The 18,574-nt window shown below is 40.6% G+C and overlaps 1 pseudogene; it reads right to left on the bottom strand.

The window, feature by feature from the left end:
• Positions 1 to 13,973: 13,973 nt before the first annotated feature.
• LOC100677427 (vomeronasal type-1 receptor 4-like) lies at positions 13,974 to 14,906 on the bottom strand (annotated as a pseudogene).
• Between the last annotated feature and the right edge of the window lie 3,668 nt (positions 14,907 to 18,574).

The following is an 18,574-nucleotide window of genomic DNA, read 5'->3' as shown; positions in this document are numbered from 1 at the left end:
ACCACAGTGCGAGACAGCTGAGTGCCTTCAGGCAGGAGGTTTGCTGGCAGAGCGGGGTGTCTCCGTAAACTCATTGACAGAGTTAAAAGAGTAACACTTCCCTAAACAAGGCAGAGGCCAGATTGAGGGCCAAGGGCCAAGAAGAACCTGTCCTGAGTGGGACAAGAGGAGCCATGCACAGCCAAGAGGAGCCAAGAGAACTGTACTGCACTGAAGAAGGGATGTTTTGCCTATATGCTTCATGATACTCATCCTGAGTTACAGCCTATTACTTCCCTAATAAGCCCCATAACTCTGCGTATGATCCGTGAGTTCTGTGTGGTCACTGCAACAAGCTATACAACATGGTAGAGAAGTGGAGAGTGCTGTGGGAGGGATGGCTGGTGTTAAAAATGGTAAAAAGTTTGGAGAGAGGAGGTATGTGTGACCTACACCTCATAGAAATCAGTCTTGGACTGACATTGGTGGTGATTCCCCCCTCCCTCCTGGTGAAACTGGAGGAGGTCAGATGCCTCTAATTCCACACCATTTTTCCACTTGGATAGTAGTGTGTGGTGGTGAGCTGTCTTTGCAACCAGCTCAGCCAAGTTCAACTCCCCACTGTGCAACTAACCACCATGTGAATTTAGAAAAATCACTTAACCTTTCTATGCCTAAGTTCTTTTCTTCAAAATGGAAGTGATAGTAGTACCTGCCTCATAGATTGGTGAAAAATAAAGAAGTTGCCACATATATTGCCTTCATAGCATACATTCCAAGTGCTCTTTAAAGGTTATACATTCAACTCTTGGAAATCTCTTTTGGTAGAAAAACATCAAGTTAATTTTTCTAAGTGGGAATTAATGGTAGGTGGAGAATAGTGGATTTCAGTTGACATTATACATGTGACCCAAGTCTTACTTTCCCGTACAGGACCCTCTGGCTCTGAAGACAAATATCAGTTATTGGGAACTGAGAGAATGTACTTCCTGTATTTGACAATGGGAATGATTTTCTTATCACAGGCTATAGTTGGTATCCTGGGGAATTTCTTTCTTCTTTACTTCCTCTACTTCACTGGGTGCAGGTTATGGTCTACAGACTTGACTCTCAAGCCCTTGACTGTAGCCAACTCTTTGGTCATTCTCTCTAGGGGAATCCCAGAGACTATAGCAGCTATTGGGTGGTGTCTTAGTCATCTAGTGCTGCTATAACATAAATAGCACAAGTGGATGGCTTTAACAAAGATAAATTTATTTTCTCACAGTATAGTAGGCTAAAAGTGGAAACGCAGGGCGTCAGCTCCAGGGGAAGGCTTTCTCTCCCTGTCATCCCTGGAGGAAGGTCCCTGTTATCAACCTTCCCCTGGACTAGGAACTTCCCCACGAAGGAACCCTGGGTCCAAATGACACGCTTTTCTCCCAGCACTGCTTTCCTGGTGGGATGAAGTCCCCAATCTCTGCTTGCTTCCCTTTCCTTTAATCTGTTGTAAGATAAAAGGTGATGCAGGCCTCACTCCAGGGAAACTCCTTTACATTGGATCAGGGGATTTGACCTCAGCAAGGGTGTTACAACTCACACTAATCCTCTTTAACCACAGGCATTATGATTCATAACACATAGGAAAAATCACAAAATGGAAGATAATTGTACAATACTGGGAATCATGGCCTTACCGAGTTGACACATATTTTTGGAGGACGCTATTCAATCCATGACAGCTGGAAAGATTTTTTAAAAATAGATTTTGGATGCAAACCATTTTTCTGTGTTCACAGGGTAGGCAGGAGAGTGTACACTGGCAACACTGGTCTCTTGAGTATCTTCCAGGCCATCACCCTCATCCCTAGTAATTCCAGGTGGGCAGAGTTTAAGGTGAAAACTCTCAAGCATATGGGCTTCTCCATATTTCTGTGCTGGATCCTGCACATGCTGATAAATATCATTTTTTCCTATGTACATCATTAGCAAATAGAGTGATAAAAAAGTCACAAATAAAGAAGGCTTAGTGTATTTTTCTGGCGTATTTCCTGACAAGAACACAGACTGAATATTTATAGCATTGTTGTTGTTCACTGATGTTGTGTCTTTAGAACTCATGCTCTGAGCTTGCCACTCCATGGTTTTCGTCCTGGGGAGACACACACAGGGAAATGAAGGGAAGAAAAGGGGAACCTCATAAGGAGATTCTGTTGATGGTAAAGGTCCTGGGTGGCACAATGGGTTTGTGCTAGACTACTAGAGGAAAGTTTGGTGGTTCCAGACAACACAAGTGGCACTGCAGAAGAAAGGCCTTTCCATTTGCTTCCATATGGATTACCCGCAAAACACATTGCCGTCTAGTCTATTCGGCACATACTGACCTATGTTACGTAGTAGAACTGTCCCGTAGGTTTTCCAAGGCTGTAATCTTTGTGGTAGCCAACTACCGTACTTTTCTTCTAAGGAGCAACTGGTAGATTTTAACGACCAACTGCTCTGTTGGCAGCCAAGGGCTTTAACCACTGTCACCACCAGGACTCCTTCTCCATTAAGATAACAGCTGTTGAAAACCCTTTGGAGCTCTGTTCTACTCTGACACACATTGGGTCACCATGAGTCAGAGTCCACCTGAAGGCAACTTTTTTGTTGTTGTTGTTGAGGAAATAGACAAAAGATGATAGCGAGGAAGACCATTCTAACATTCTGTGTGATTCTATGGAGGAAAGGACTTTCCTCTTAGGTAGTGAGTGTTTTGTCTTTGGAGAAGTTCATGCAGAACCTAGATAGCACCTTGGCAGGGCTGTTATAGAGGGAAATTGGACCTCCAAATAAGAGGTTATATTGGACAACTGGCTTCTCACTAAGAACCTAGCTTTTGATGCATATTTATTTCCAACAGCCACTAAATTAAATGTTTTCTTTACCTTGGTATTAGAGGGAAGTTCTCCTTGTGTGTCCCTTTTCCTGTACCAGGGAGTTGTATACAGTGGTTGTATCAATATGAATGAACTACATCACAAATGCTGGTGTGTCACCACTGGCAATATGACCATGAGAGGCTGCTGGATGTTTTGTGCTGGGTAAAGTAGCTGGCAGTGTGATGGGGTGACCATGGATGATTATCACGGGGTCTGATGCCTCTCATTCTCTGTAGATCCCTAACACTATCATCATCTTTGTGTCATCCCTGGTGACTTCTTCAAAGCTCTCAATTAGAGATGAGAAGGTTGAAGAAAGCCATTTATTGCAGAGTGAATATGGATTTGCTGTCTATACAAAAGGCTGATTCACTAGGGCAGCAACTCTTTTAATTTAATAAAATTAATTTTATTATTATTTTTTGTTGTTGGGAATATACACAGCAGTACATACCCCTATTCAACAATTTCTATATGCACAATTCAGTGACATAGGTTACGTTCTTTGAGTTGTACAACCGTTCTCACTCTCATTTTGCTAGTTGTTCCCCTCCACTTAAAACGACCTCACCAGGCAGCTACTCTTGTGTCTTACCTCTCTCTTTTTTAACAAATTTTATTTTCATGAAAATATACACAGCAAAACATAACCTATTCATCTGTTTCTACATGTACAGTTTATTGACATTGTTTACATTCTTCAGGTTATGTCAGTATTCTTCCTATCTCTATCATATTATTCCGCCACTATTGACTTAGACACAGTACCCCCTAAACTTCTGATCTATGCTTTAGAGTTACTGTTGGCAACATGAGCTCATACTGATAATTCTTTAAAGGAGCACAATGCTTATGGAGGACATTTTTTACTAATTTAGCTAAACTGCTGTTTAAAGATGACTTCAGGGGATATTTTTGACCCCTGGTTTGAAGATTTTCTCAGAGCGATAGATTTGGGGATACCTCCAGCTTTAATAGTTCCAATAAATCTGGATTCAGTATGAATTTGAAGTTCTGTTTCATATTTTTTCCCTTTTGATCAAGACTCTTCTATTTTTTTTTATAACTTTTATTAAGCTTCAAGTGAACGTTTACAAATCCAATCAGTCTGTCACATATAAGTTTACATACATCTCACTCCCTACTCCCACTTGCTCTCCCCTTCTTGAGTCAGCCCTTTCAGTCTCTCCTTTCTTGACAATTTTGCCAGCTTCCCTCTCTCTCTAACCTCCCATCCCCGCTCCAGACAAGAGTTGCCAACACAATCTCAAGTGTCCACCTGATGTAATTAGCTCACTCTTCATCAGTGTCTCTCTCCCACCTGCTGAACAGTCCCTTTCATGTCTGATGACTTTTCTTCGGGGATGGTTCCTGTCCTGTGCCAACAGAAGGTCTGGGGAGCATGGCCGCCGAGATTCCTCTAGTCTCAGTCAGACCATTAAGTTTGGTCTTTTTATGAGAATTTGGGGTCTGTATCCCACTGATCTCCTGCTCCCTCAGGGGTCCTCTGCTGTGCTCCCTGTCAGGGCAGTCATCGATTGTGGCCGGGCACCAACTAGTTCTTCTGGTCTCAGGATGATGTAGGTCTCTGGTTCATGTGGCCCTTTGTGTCTCTTGGGCTCTTAGTTGTCGTGTGGCCTTGGTGTTCTTCATTTTCCTTTGCTCCAGGTGGGTTGAGACCAATTGATGCATCTTAGATGGCCGCTTGTTAGCATTTAAGACCCCAGACGCCACATTTCAAAGTGGGATGCAGAATGATTTCATAACAGAATTATTTTGCCAATTGACTTAGAAGCCCCCGCAAACCATGTTCCCCAGACCCCCGCGCTTGCTCCGCTGACCTTTGAGGCATTCATTCTATCCCGGAAACTTCTTTGCTTTTGGTCCAGTCCAATTGAGCTGACCTTCCATGTATTGAGTGTTGTCTTTCCCTTCACCTAAAGCAGTTCTTATCTACTGATTAATCAATAAAAAACCCTCTCCCACCCTCCCTCCCTCCCCCCCTCGTAACCACAAAAGTATGTGTTCTTCTCAGGTTTACTATTTCTCAAGATTTTATAATAGTGGTCTTATACAATATTTGTCCTTTTGCCTCTGACTAATTTCGCTCAGCATAATGCCTTCCAGGTTCCTCCATGTTATGAAATGTTTCAGAGATTCGTCACTGTGCTTTATCGATGCGTAGTATTCCATTGTGTGAATATACCACAATTTATTTACCCATTCATCCGTTGATGGACACCTTGGTTGCTTCCAACTTTTTGCTATTGTAAACAGAGCTGCAATAAACATGGGTGTGCATATATCTGTTTGTATGAAGGCTCTTGTATCTCTAGGGTATATTCCCAGGAGTGGGATTTCTGGGTTCTATGGTAGTTCTATTTCTAACTGTTTAAGATAACGCCAGATAGATTTCCAAAGTGGTTGTACCATTTTACTTTCCCACCAGCAGTGTATAAGAGTTCCAATCTCTCTGCAGCCTCTCCAACATTTATTATTTTGTGTTTTTTGGATTAATGCCAGCCTTGTTGGTGTGAGATGGAATCTCATCGTAGTTTTAATTTGCATTTCTCTAATGGCTAATGATCGAGAGCATTTTCTCATGTATCTGTTGGCTGCCTGAATATCTTCTTTAGTGAAATGTGTGTTCATATCCTTTGCCCACTTCTTGATTGGGTTGTTTGTCTTTTTGTGGTAGAGTTTTGACAGAATCATGTAGATTTTAGAGATCAGGCGCTGGTCGGAGATGTCATAGCTGAAAATTCTTTCCCAGTCTGTAGGTGGTCTTTTTACTCTTTTGAAGAAGTCTTTAGATGAGCATAGGTGTTTGATTTTTAGGAGCTCCCAGTTATCGGGTTTCTCTTCATCATTTTTGGTAATGTTTTGTATTCTGTTTATGCCTTGTATTAGGGCTCCTAACGTTGTCCCTATTTTTTCTTCCATGATCTTTATCGTTTTAGTCTTTATGTTTAGGTCCTTGATCCACTTGGAGTTAGTTTTTGTGCATGGTGTGAGGTATGGGTCCTGTTTCATTTTTTTGCAAATGGATATCCAGTTATGCCAGCACCGTTTGTTAAAAAGGTTATCTTTTCCCCAATTAATTGACACTGGTCCTTTGTCAAATATCAGCTGCTCATACGTGGATGGATCTATGTCTGGGTTCTCAATTCTGTTCCATTGGTCTATGTGCCTGTTGTTGTACCAGTACCAGGCTGTTTTGACTACTGTGGCTGTGTAATAGCTTCTGAAATCAGGTAGAGTGAGGCCTCCCACTTTCTTCTTCTTTTTCAGTAGTGCTTTGCTTATCCGGGGCTTCTTTCCCTTCCATATGAAATTGGTGATTTGTTTCTCTATCACCTTAAAAGATGACATTGGAATTTTGATCGTAAGTGCGTTAAATGTATAGATGGCTTTTGGTAGAATAGACATTTTTACTATGTTAAGTCTTCCTATCCATGAGCAGGGTATGTTTTTCCACTTAAGTATGTCCTTTTGAATTTCTTGTAGTAGAGCTTTGTAGTTTTCTTTGTATAGGTCTTTTACATCCTTGGTAAGATTTATTCCTAAGTATGTTATCTTCTTGGGGGCTACTGTGAATGGTATTGATTTGGTGATTTCCTCTTCGGTGTTCTTTTTGTTGATGTAGAGGAATCCAAGTGATTTTTGTATGTTTATTTTATAACCTGAGACTCTGCCAAACTCTTCTATTAGTTTCAGTAGTTTTCTGGAGGATTCGTTGGGGTTTTCTGTGTATAAGATCATGTCATCTGCAAATAGTGATAACTTTACTTCCTCCTTGCCAATCCGGATAGGCTTTATTTCTTTGTCTAGCCTAATTGCCCTGGCTAGGACTTCAAGTAAGATGTTGAATAAGAGCGGTGATAAAGGGCATCTTTGTCTGGTTCCCGTTCTCAAGGGAAATGCTTTCAGGTTCTCTTCATTTAGAGTGATATTGGCTGTTGGCTTTGCATAGATGCCCTTTATTATGTTGAGGAATTTTCCTTCAATTCCTATTTTGGTAAGAGTTTTTATCATAAATGGGTGTTGGACTTTGTCAAATGCCTTTTCTGCATCAATTGATAAGATCATGTGGTTTTTGTCTTTTGTTTTATTTATGTGATGGATTACATTAATGGTTTTTCTGATATTAAACCAGCCTTGCATAGCTGGTATAAATCCCACTTGATCAGGGTGAATTATTTTTTTGATGTGTTGTTGGATTCTATTGGCTAGAATTTTGTTGAGGATTTTTGCATCAATGTTCATGCGGGATATAGGTCTATAATTTTCTTTTTTTGTAATGTCTTTACCTGGTTTTGGTATCAGGGAGATGGTGGCTTCATAGAATGAGTTGGGTAGTATTCCGTCATTTTCTATGCTTTGGAATGCCTTCAGAAGTAGTGGTGTTAACTCTTCTCTGAAAGTTTGGTAGAACTCTGCAGTGAAGCCGTCCGGGCCAGGGCTTTTTTTTGTTGGGAGTTTTTTGATTACCGTTTCAATCTCTTTTTTTGTTATGGGTCTATTTAGTTGTTCTACTTCTGTTTGTTTTAGTTTAGGTAGGTAGTGTTTTTCCAGGAGTTCATCCATTTCCAATAGGTTTTCAAATTTTTTAGAGTACAATTTTTCATAACAATCTGAAATGATTCTTTTAATTTCATTTGGTTCTGTTGTGATGTGGTCCTTCTCGTTTCTTATTCGGGTTATTTGTTTCCTTTCCTGTATTTCTTTAGTCAGTCTAGCCAATGGTTTATCAATTTTGTTAATTTTTTCAAAGAACCAGCTTTTGGCTTTGTTAATTCTTTCAATTGTTTTTCTGTTCTCTAATTCATTTAGTTCAGCTCTAATTTTTATTATTTGTTTTCTTCTGGTGCCTGATGGATTCTTTTGTTGCTCAATTTCTATTGGTTCAAGTTGTAGGGACAGTTCTCTGCTTTTGGCTCTTTCTTCTTTTTGTATGTGTGCATTTATTGATATAAATTGGGCTCTGAGCACTGCTTTTGCTGTGTCCCAGAGGTTTTGATAGGAAGTGTTTTCATTCTCATTGCATTCTATGAATTTCCTTATTCCCTCCTTGATGTCTTCTATAACCCAGTCTTTTTTCAGGAGGGTATTGTTCATTTTCCAAGTATTTGATTTCTTTTCCCTAGTTTTTCTGTTATTGATCTCTAGTTTTATTGCCTTGTGGTCTGAGAAGATGCTTTGTAATATTTCGATGTTTTGGACTCTGCAAAGGTTTGTTTTATGACCTAATATGTGGTCTATTCTAGAGAATGTTCCATGTGCGCTAGAAAAAAAAGTATATTTTGCAGCAGTTGGGTGAAGAATTCTGTATAAGTCAATGAGGTCAAGTTGGTTGATTGTTGTAATTAGATCTTCCGTGTCTCTGTTGAGCTTCTTACTGGATGTCCTGTCCTTCTCCGAAAGTGGTGTGTTGAAGTCTCCTACTATAATTGTGGAGGTATCTATCTCACTTTTCAATTCTGTTAAAATTTGATTTATGTATCTTGCAGCCCTGTCATTGGGTGCATATATATTTAATATGGTTATGTCTTCCTGATCAATTGTCCCTTTTATCATTATATAGTGTCCTTCTTTATCCTTTGTGGAGGATTTAAGTCTAAAGTCTATTTTGTCAGAAATTAATATTGCTACTCCTCTTCTTTTTTGCTTATTGTTTGCTTGATATACTTTTTTCCATCCTTTGAGTTTTAGTTTGTTTGTGTCTCTAAGTCTAAGGTGTGTCTCTTGTAGGCAGCATATAGATGGATCGTGTTTCTTTATCCAGTCTGTGACTCTCTGTCTCTTTATTGGTGCATTTAGTCCATTTACATTCAGGGTAATTATAGATAAATAAGTTTTTAGTGCTGTCATTTTGATGCCTTTTTATGTGTGTTGTTGACAATTTAATTTTTCCACATACTTTTTTGTGCTGAGGTGTTTATCTTAGTAAATTGTGAGATCCTCATTTTCATAGTGTTTGACTTTATGTTAGTTGAGTCGTTACGTTTTTCTTGGCTTTTATCTTGAGTTATAGAGTTGTTATACCTTTTTGTGGTTACCTTATTATTTACCCCTATTTTTCTAAGTAAAAACCTAACTTGTATTGTTCTATATCGCCTTGTATCAGTCTCCATATGGCAGTTCAATGCCTCCTGTATTTAGTCCCTCTTTTTGATTATTGTGATCTTTTACCTATTGACTTCCATGATTCCCTGTTATGTGTATTTATTTATTTATTTTTTTAATTAATCTTAATTTGTTTGTTTTTGTGATTTCCCTATTTGAGTTGATATCAGGATGTTCTGTTTTGTGACCTTGTGTTGTGCTGATATCTGATATTATTGGTTCTCTGACCAAACAATATCCTTTAGTATTTCTTGTAGCTTTGGTTTGGTTTTTGTAAATTCTCTAAACTTGTGTTTATCTGTAAATATCTTAATTTCGCCTTCATATTTCAGAGAGAGTTTTGCTGGATATATGATCCTTGGCTGGCAGTTTTTCTCCTTCAGTGTTCTGTATATGTGGTCCCATTCCCTTCTTGCCTGCATGGTTTCTGCTGAGTAGTCTGAACTTATTCTTATTGATTCTCCCTTGAAGGAAACCTTTCTTTTCTCCCTGGCTGCTTTTAAAATTTTCTGTTTATCTTTGGTTTTGGTGAGTTTGATGACAATATGTCTTGGTGTTTTTCTTTTTGGATCAATCTTAAATGGGGTTCGATGAGCATCTTGGGTAGATATCCTTTCGTTTTTCATGATGTCAGGGAAGTTTTCTGTCAGGAGTTCTTCAACTATTTTCTCTGTATTTTCTGTCTCCCCTCCCTGTTCTGGGACTCCAATCACCCGCAGGTTATCCTTCTTGATAGAGTCCCACATAATTCTTAGGGTTTCTTCATTTTTTTAAATTCTTTTCTCTGATATTTTTTTCAGCTATGTTGGTGTTGATTCCCTGGTCCTCCAGATGTCCCAGTCTGCATTCTAATTGCTCGAGTCTGCTCCTCTGACTTCCTATTGAGTTGTCTAATTCTGTAATTTTATTGTTAATCTTTTGGATTTCTACATGTTGTCTCTCTATGGATTCTTGCAACTTATTAATTTTTCCACTATGTTCTTGAATAATTTTTTTGAGTTCTTCAACAATTTTATCAGTGTGTTCCTTGGCTTTTTCTGCTGTTATCCTAATTTCATTTGTGATATCTTTAAGCATTCTGTAAATTAGTTTTTTATATTCTGTATCTGATAATTCCAGGATTGTATCTTCATTTGGGAAAGATTTTGATTCTTTTGTTTGGGGGGTTGGAGAAGCTGTCATGATCTGCTTCTTTAAGTGGTTTGATATGGATTGTTGTCTCCGAGCCATCACTGGGAAACTAGTTTTTCCAGAAAATCCGCTAAAAAAAAAAGACAGTCAGATCCCTATCAGAGTTCTCCCTCTGGCTCAGGCTATTCGGATGTTAATGAAGCTGCCTGGGGAGGGTGGGGGAGGGAACAGAGAGATAGGAGAGTAGCACCTCAGAATATAGCCAGAGTTGCTTGTCTTGCTTGGAATGACTATTATATCTGAGATTCCCACAGGCGCGTAGCCTATGTGTGCTGGCTGTGTGGAGATTGCCCCCGGGGGGTCTGGCCCGCTGGAGTCACGGTCAGATCCTCCGCTTCCAGCCCCAAGCCCAGCGTCATGGCTCCCCTACTGGGATGGTGCACTCTTGACTCCAAAATCAGTCGTTGCCTCCCGGGGACTTCTCGTCCCTCCAGCCACGTGGCCGTGCCGCCCCCCCAAACCAGTTGGGCCTCCTCCCGGGGTTAGTTCAGATGGGTGGAGCAGTTCCCCGTGCTTGTGCCGTGACCGAGTGTCCCGGCTGGGACGCTGTTCTCCCCGCTCCAATACCAGTCGCTGCCTCCCGGGGACTTCTCCTACCGGCTGCATCCCACGCCGCCCGCGCGACCCGGCTGGGCCCCTTCCTGGGGTTAGTTCAGGGGGGTGGAGCAGCTCTCCGTGTTTATGCCATACCTGCGTCCAGTCCAAATCCCGGCGGGACGGTTCTCCGGCTGGGACGCTGCTCTTCCTGCTCCAAGACCAGTCACTGCCTCCCGGGTACTTTTCCTACCGGCTGCGTCCCACGCCGCACACGGAACCGGCTGGTCCCCTTCCTGGGGTTAGTTCATGGGGGTGCAGCAGCTCTCTGTGCTTGTGCCGTACCTGACTGGTACGCTGGCTCCAGGCTCTGGAAACAATCGCTGCTTCCCCGTATTAGTTTGTTCTCCGTCTCTAAATCTGTGTTTGTTGTTCAGGGTTCATAGATTGTTATGTATGTGATTGATTCACTTGTTTTTCCGTGTCTTTGTTGTAAGAGGGATCCGAGGTAGCGTCTGCCTAGTCCCCCATCTTGGCTCCGCCTCCAAGACTCATCTATTAATTCCTTAATCAAAATGCTCAGTAAAGGTGGCCTGGTACCATCTAGTTCTTCTGGTCTCATGGCCAAGGATTTTTATCTCTTAAATGTTTTATCTCTATCAACCCAGTGCCTGGCACCAAATCAAAACCAAACGTGCTGCCATTGAGTCAATTCGAATGCATGGCAGCCTCATGTGTTATAGAGTAGAATGAGTTCCACAGTGTTTTCTCGGCTATAATTTTTACAGAAGCAGATTTCTGGGACGTTCTTCCACGGTGCAATGTGTAAAAGGTACCTAGGGAATGTTTAAGAAGCCCTGGTATCTCAGTGGTTAAGTACTTGTCTGCTAACCAAAAAGGTTGACAGTTGAACCCACCAGCAGCTTTGAGGGAGAAATATGTGGCAGTCAGGTTCCATAAGGATTATAGCTTAGAAAAATCCATGGGGCAATTCTACTCCGTACTGTAGGGTAGCTGTGAATTGGAATCGTCTCGACAGCAATAGGTGTCAATCCTCAGCCCTGCCCACATTCTGCAAGTACTTCTGCTGAAATCTTGTTTCCTTTGGATAAACATCAGTATGTTTGGTCTTCCTTGCCGTGTTACCCGCATCTTTCCACCCTTTCTTGGCTGTAATCTTTACGGAAGCAGGTTGACAGAACTTTCTTCCATGGCGCCACTTGGTGGGTTGGAACCACCAACCTTTAGGTTAGCAGTCCAGCTCAAAGCATGTACACCACCCACTTGAATTCTACTTCCCCACAATATACACAAGGAATACATCTTTGCTGATGGTATATCTCCAGCAAAAAGATATCATTACCAAAATAAACTATCAATTAGAATCAAACTCACACACAGACACACAGACACACATAGTTGCCCAATATGCTGAGTGAAATAAGTCAGTCACAAAAAGACACACATTGTATGATCCTAATTATATGAACTGTCTAGAATAGGTAAGTGTATAGAGATCAAAGTATATTAGTGGTAACCAAGGGTGATTAGTAAAAAGGGGGAAAGAAAAACACAACCTTTAGGGGACAATGAACTTCTGTTAAGGTAGAGGGAAAAATACGGGCGTGGTTAATAGTGATGGTTGAACAACACGATGAACATATTTAATGTCACTCGACTGTACATATGAAGACGGCTGAAATGGCCAGTGTTTTGTTACCAATCTACTCATCACAATAAAAAAAAATACAGATAAAGTCAATACAATATATGGAATTTTTAAAACATAAAGTTTATACAACACAATTTCATTTATATAAAATACGTAAGAATTGAAAATGGCCTAAACTGTAAGACATAAGAATAGTGGTTATCCTTGAGCGTAGTGAGTAGGGTGGTCTAAAAGAAGGAAAATTTAATATATCTTTAATATTTTGAATTACATATTTAATATATACTTGAACATTTTAAACATATACCAGAATTTAATTTTAGGTGAATAGATTAGTGTTATAAAATAGTCCTCATATTGTCAAGGTGGTTAAAAGTATTAAATACCTTGACACTGTGACCAGTTTTTAAAGTATGCTATAATTTCTAGGTTAAAATCTAAGAGAAAATTAATATTCAATCTCCTTAGAAAAGGGTGAAATGTAGAACTATTTTCATAAATACCCCAGAATAAGAAAGAAAAATAAAATAAAATAAAGCATGTATTGTGAAGATCACAAAAATAAATTGATAAATCCAACCCCAAATATATCCTTTATAACATTCAATGTAAGTATACTAATTGTTCCTTTCAAAGTCAAATACTGATTTACTGTATTCAACTGGATATATTTTTCAAGGACAAAAATATAGCTAAATCAGAAAGATTAAACTAGAAAAATGAAAACTGCATCCTGTGTTATTTTAACCAACTGATCACCTTGTGTCATGGGTTGAATTGTGTCCTCAGAAAATATGTGTCAACTTGGCTAGTCCATGCTTCCTCGTATTGTGTGATTGACCAACATTTTGTCATCTGATGTGATTTTCCTATGCGATGTAAATCCTACCTCTATGATGTTAATGAGGGGGAATCAGTGGCAGTCAGGTTAAAGAGGCAGGACTCAATCTACAAGATTGGATTGTGTCTTAAGCCAATCTCTTCTGAGATATAAAGGAGAGAATCTAGCAGAGAGACATGGAGACCTCATACCACCAAGAAAGTAGTGCCAGAAGTGCCCGAGGCCCCTAAGCTGAAAAGCTCCTAGACCAGGGGAAGATTGAGGACTCTCCCCCAGAACATACAGAGGGAGAAAGCCTTCCCATGGAGCTGGCACACTGAATTTGGACTTCTAGTCTCCTAAACTGTGAGAGAATAAATTTCCCTTTGTTAAAGCCATCCACTTGTGGCGTTTTTGTTATAGTGTCATTAGATAACAAAGACAGCTACCACAGAGATATAAAGGTCAGACAAAATCTACTTTAGGGTTAAACGGTCTATTACTGCTTTAATTAGTATAATTTTTACATTTCTCAATGTGCAGTTTTCCAATATTACTGGTCAATGAATTAGAAACATAATCTGGCCAATACATATACACACCCACATACCTACATACACACATTTACATATATCTAAATGTGGGCATGTGTGTGTGTTCCATTACTCTCCTGTAATGTGATTGTTTCATGTGGGCTTGGATTCTATGTGATGAATAAACAAATAACTGAACCTTAAGCAAAAACATACCATTAAGTACTTCTTATAAGATGAAGGAATTTTGTCTTGCTTACCCAGGCAAAGCAGAGCCTGGAGACACTAGGATCACAGCTCATGAGGACAAAGGGGCTGACAGTTGGGAAACATGCAGCAGTGAGTGTACCTGTGTTGACCAGCCACCAACTGGTATGATAATAAAAAACAGATGCAAACACTTGAAAAATGGAGGAGAGGGTATAAAAAGATACAAAGGTGCTCACCAGGACAAGGATGGTCTGGGTGGCTCTGGTCTCAGGGGAGGATCGGGGGGGAGACATTGTTCCTGTGAATATGTTGGACCTGCTGTTTGTGTCTGTACAGGATGAAAACCATGGAGCCGCTGGCCCAGAGCATGAGTCCCAAAGATACAATATCAGGGAGGGGTAATAATGCAGCATACAGTGAGTCTGTGGTTTTATCAGGAAGCACAGAAAAACAAAATACTAAATCTTTCTTGTTCATTATGTTTTCTTTGCTCCATTTGCTAATGATGTACATAGGAATGGTGATATTTCCCAGCATGTGCAGGATCCAGCACAAGAATGTGGAGACATCTATGTACTTGGGAGTTTTTACCTTAAGCTCTGCCCACCTGGAGTTCCTGAGGCTGATGGTTATGGCCTGGAAGATACTCAGGAGACAGGTACTGCCAACGGACACTCCCCTGCCCACTCTATGAACATAGAAATCCAAAATCATTGAGGAAATCTTTCCACCCAAAAGCTGCCATGGTCCCTGGGATTCCTCTAGACAGAATGACCATGGAGTTGGCTAGTCAGGTGCCTGAGAATCAAGTCTGTGGACCTTAACCTGAACCCACTGAAGTAACGGAAGTTATGATGGTAGAGGAGAGACAAATTCCCCAGAACACCACCTGCCGTCTGTGATAAGAAAATCGTTCCTAATGTCAAATCCCTGGAAGACATTTTCTCAGTTCCCAGTGATTGATATGTGTCTTCAGAGCCAGAGGGTCCTGAATGGAAAATGAGACATGATCCAGATATATCGTGTCAACTGAAATCCACTGTTCTACACCTACTATTAATTCCCACTCAGGATCATTGACTTCATGTTGTTCTTTCATTAAGAAGTTTCCAAGAGTTGGAAGTAAAACCTTTAAAGAGTACTTGGAATGTATGCTGTGAAGACCATACATGTGGTAACTTCTTTATTCTTCACCAATCAATGAGGCAGGCATTACTGTTACATTCTTTATAAAGAAAAGGAGAACTTAAGTATAGAGAGGTTAAATGATTAGTCTAAATTCACATGCTTGTTTGGGGCAGATTGGGGACTTGAGTCTGGATGAGCTGGTTACAAAGATAGTGCATATAACCACCATGCTATACTAACTATTTGGGAAAAGTAGTGTGGTGATAGAGGTGTCTGACCTCCTCTAACTTGATGAGTTGGAAGAATCACCATCAACATCAGCCCTAGGCTGATTCCTATGAGGTGTAGGTCAGACATACCTTCTCTCTTCAACCTCTTTACCCATTCTGATACCAGCCATCACTCCCACAACAGTCTCTACTTCCATGTTGGGTTCTATAATTTGTTGCTGTGGCCACAGAGAACTCACAGACCATATTTAAAATTATGGGGTTCATTAGGGAATCTACAGGCTTGAAACTCAGGATCAGGATCACAAAGCATATAGCCAAAGCCTCCCACCTTCTTCAGTGCAGGACTTCTCTATCAGGTCCTCTCTGCCCCCTCAGGACAGGCTCTTTTATATATAAAAGAGCATCCTGGTGGTGCAGTGGTTAAGAACTCAGCTGTTAACCAAAAGGTAGGCAATTCAAAATCACCAGCAACTCCTTGGAAACTCTATGGGGCATTTCTACTCTGTCCTCTAGGATCGCTATATGTCAGAATCAACTTGATGGCATCAGATTTGGTTTTATATATATATTTCTGGAAACCCTGGTGGCATAGCTGTTAAGAGGTATGGCTGCTAACCAAGAGATCAGCAGTTTGAATCCACCAGGAGTTCCTTGGAAACCCTTTAGCTCAGTTCTACTCTGCTGTATAGGATCCCTATCAGGACAGGCTCTTTTTGGCCCTCAGCCCTCAGCATGACCTATTCCTTACTCAGCTCTTTTTTCTCTGCTGATAAGCACCTGGAGACACCGCCAACAAACCTCTTGCCCAAAGGTGCTCTTCACTCTCACTCTTAGCCCAGAATGCCCTCTGTAGCCACCTTGCTTGGTGAGCCAGGGTCTGGTGTCAGTCTCCTGATTTTGCTGCTGTAATTTTCTCTGTCATTGGATTCTGCCGTGTTTGCTGTGCTTCTTGCTGTCTCCAGTATTACAGCTCTCTTTGTCTTCTGTGTCTAGGAGGTTCTCAGCACAAGGATACCAGGTCCAAAAGACATGCTCTGCATTTGATTCTTGTTCTTAGATGGTAGTGAGGTACACCACAGCCTGTGGAATTGAATTCCTTTAAATCTAGTGGAATGGAAAAACTGACCAATCCTCTACAAGGGTTCCATAAAACTTATTTGCATTAGCCACCCCCATAAAGGTTTATGTATCTTATTTGCATTAGCAGCAGGCTGTCCAATTCCCTTGATGGGACACAAGCACCTTATTTGCATAGTCCCACCCAATCACTGTGAGATTTACAAGACCATGGGGAGAATGGCCGTATAAAAGTAATTCATTGCACCTCACCAAACTATTAAGCTGTATTCTTCCAATAATCCAGTTCTGTATTTAGTCATTTTAATTTGCATTGTCTATGTATTTTTCTTATAATATTGGTTGTAACAAGGTTTTACTGATGTGTAAAAATTTATTCCATAGGCCAATAAACCCATTGCTTTCAAGTCGGCTGCGACTCATAGCCACCCTATAGGACAAAGTAGAACTGCCCCAGATGGTTTCCAAGGAGCAGCTGGTGGATCCTAACTGCCGGCCTTTTGGTTAGTAGCTTAAGTCTTAGCCACTGCACCAAGAGGTCCTCTAGCCCACAGACCAATAAAAACTGTAAATGAGTATAGCTTTAAATATGTGAATAAAATACAGATTCACTGATTGCAGTAGAATACTACAGGAATCCACCTCATGAACAGGCTGACTTTAATGAGTCCAAGATTGGCTTGATATTAGAGTGTCCACAGGATGACACATTTGCTTTTATGCTAGGAACAAAATGCATTGGCACCTATCACAGGAATTATTAAACTAGCTCATATTATGCCCTAAACTATGGGACATGAAACATTAATAAATGGTAAAATACTGTAGAATAGAAAGTAAACCATTGCTAATTTCACTTCTTGTGATCATCAATTAATGAATACATAAGTAAAGTAAAAGTATTAGCAGTGAGGTGAGACTGGTGAAAGATATTGACAAACAAGGCATATGGAAAATGAAAGCTGCAAACCATGACATCTTGTGCATTTTATAAATTGAAATAGTTAATTTTTTGTTTGATATTAGAACAATTTTCAACCAGAGAAAATAGTACAAGATACATTTGAGCTTGGTATTTGCAGGCTGAAACCAATTATTATCAAGTTACCTTTTCCTTAAATGCTACTTCCCTGACTTCTGGAGGGAAAATTATCTCCCCATAATCAACAAACTATGGATGCTTCCAGGTAAGACACAATTACTGTCTCCATTAATGCATCATACCAGAATTAGAGAAAACATTTCTATTCTAGCAACAACTATTCAGATGCACTGTTTCTGTACAGTATTCAGTGATGCATGTAGATTCATCCTGCTCTGTATTACAGATTTGGAGGTGTTACAAGCACACCTCTAGTAATCCTGACAATTTTCATGATTCTCATACAGTAGGCTGAATAATGGATTGATTCAGAACCACAGCCTTTAAGCACCTTCACAATCAGGATTCATGACCACTAGAATTAAATACCAAAAATCACAACTTTAGAGGCTGACACTAAATGTCACTACTAAGACTCTTCAGGTGTTGGGGCAGAGTCCATGGCCCCATCTCTCTCTTCTCATTCAGATCAAGGTCAGGACTTAGTCCTGCTTCCTTTGTGACGTTGGACTAGTTTTGAACAAAGAAGATTTCCCTATTGCAATATGATGGCTTACCCACACCCTGATATGCCTCCTTCCCTTACAGATTTTGGCTGTCAGGCTGCAATAGAAAATACTCACCCAACTCCCTCCCACTCCCAGGGCAGTGGGCTCAGTGTGACTGTCATGGCATCCAGGGCAAATGTCTGAGGAAGGCAATCAGACCCTGAGGTCCTGGTTTTTGTTTCTGTGTCCTCTCCTCCCCGTAGAACCGAAATTATCATTTCACCTCCAGTGATAGCGCAGGCTTGGGGAGCTGACAACATCTCTGGAAAATGTTTCCCCAGTTGCTAATGACCAAAACCAATTACAACTTTCTAGTAAGTATCTCCAAAGAGACCACGGAAGTGTTTGTAAGAGCGTCTTTCTTGTACAGGATCCTGGAAATAGACAGGGTCTCCCATGGAGGGAGTAGGAAATGCTGAAGTCTGACACATGAGGGACATGAGTCTGTCCGAATTCTCTGCTCCCCTGAGAAATTCTTCTATCCCACATCTTTATTTGTCTTCAGTCCATGAACTGCACCA

The sequence above is a fragment of the Loxodonta africana genome, chromosome 11 (assembly GCF_030014295.1).
Source record: "Loxodonta africana isolate mLoxAfr1 chromosome 11, mLoxAfr1.hap2, whole genome shotgun sequence".
Taxonomy (NCBI): Eukaryota; Metazoa; Chordata; class Mammalia; order Proboscidea; family Elephantidae; genus Loxodonta; species Loxodonta africana.
This window is presented reverse-complemented; position numbering and strand designations above follow the sequence as displayed.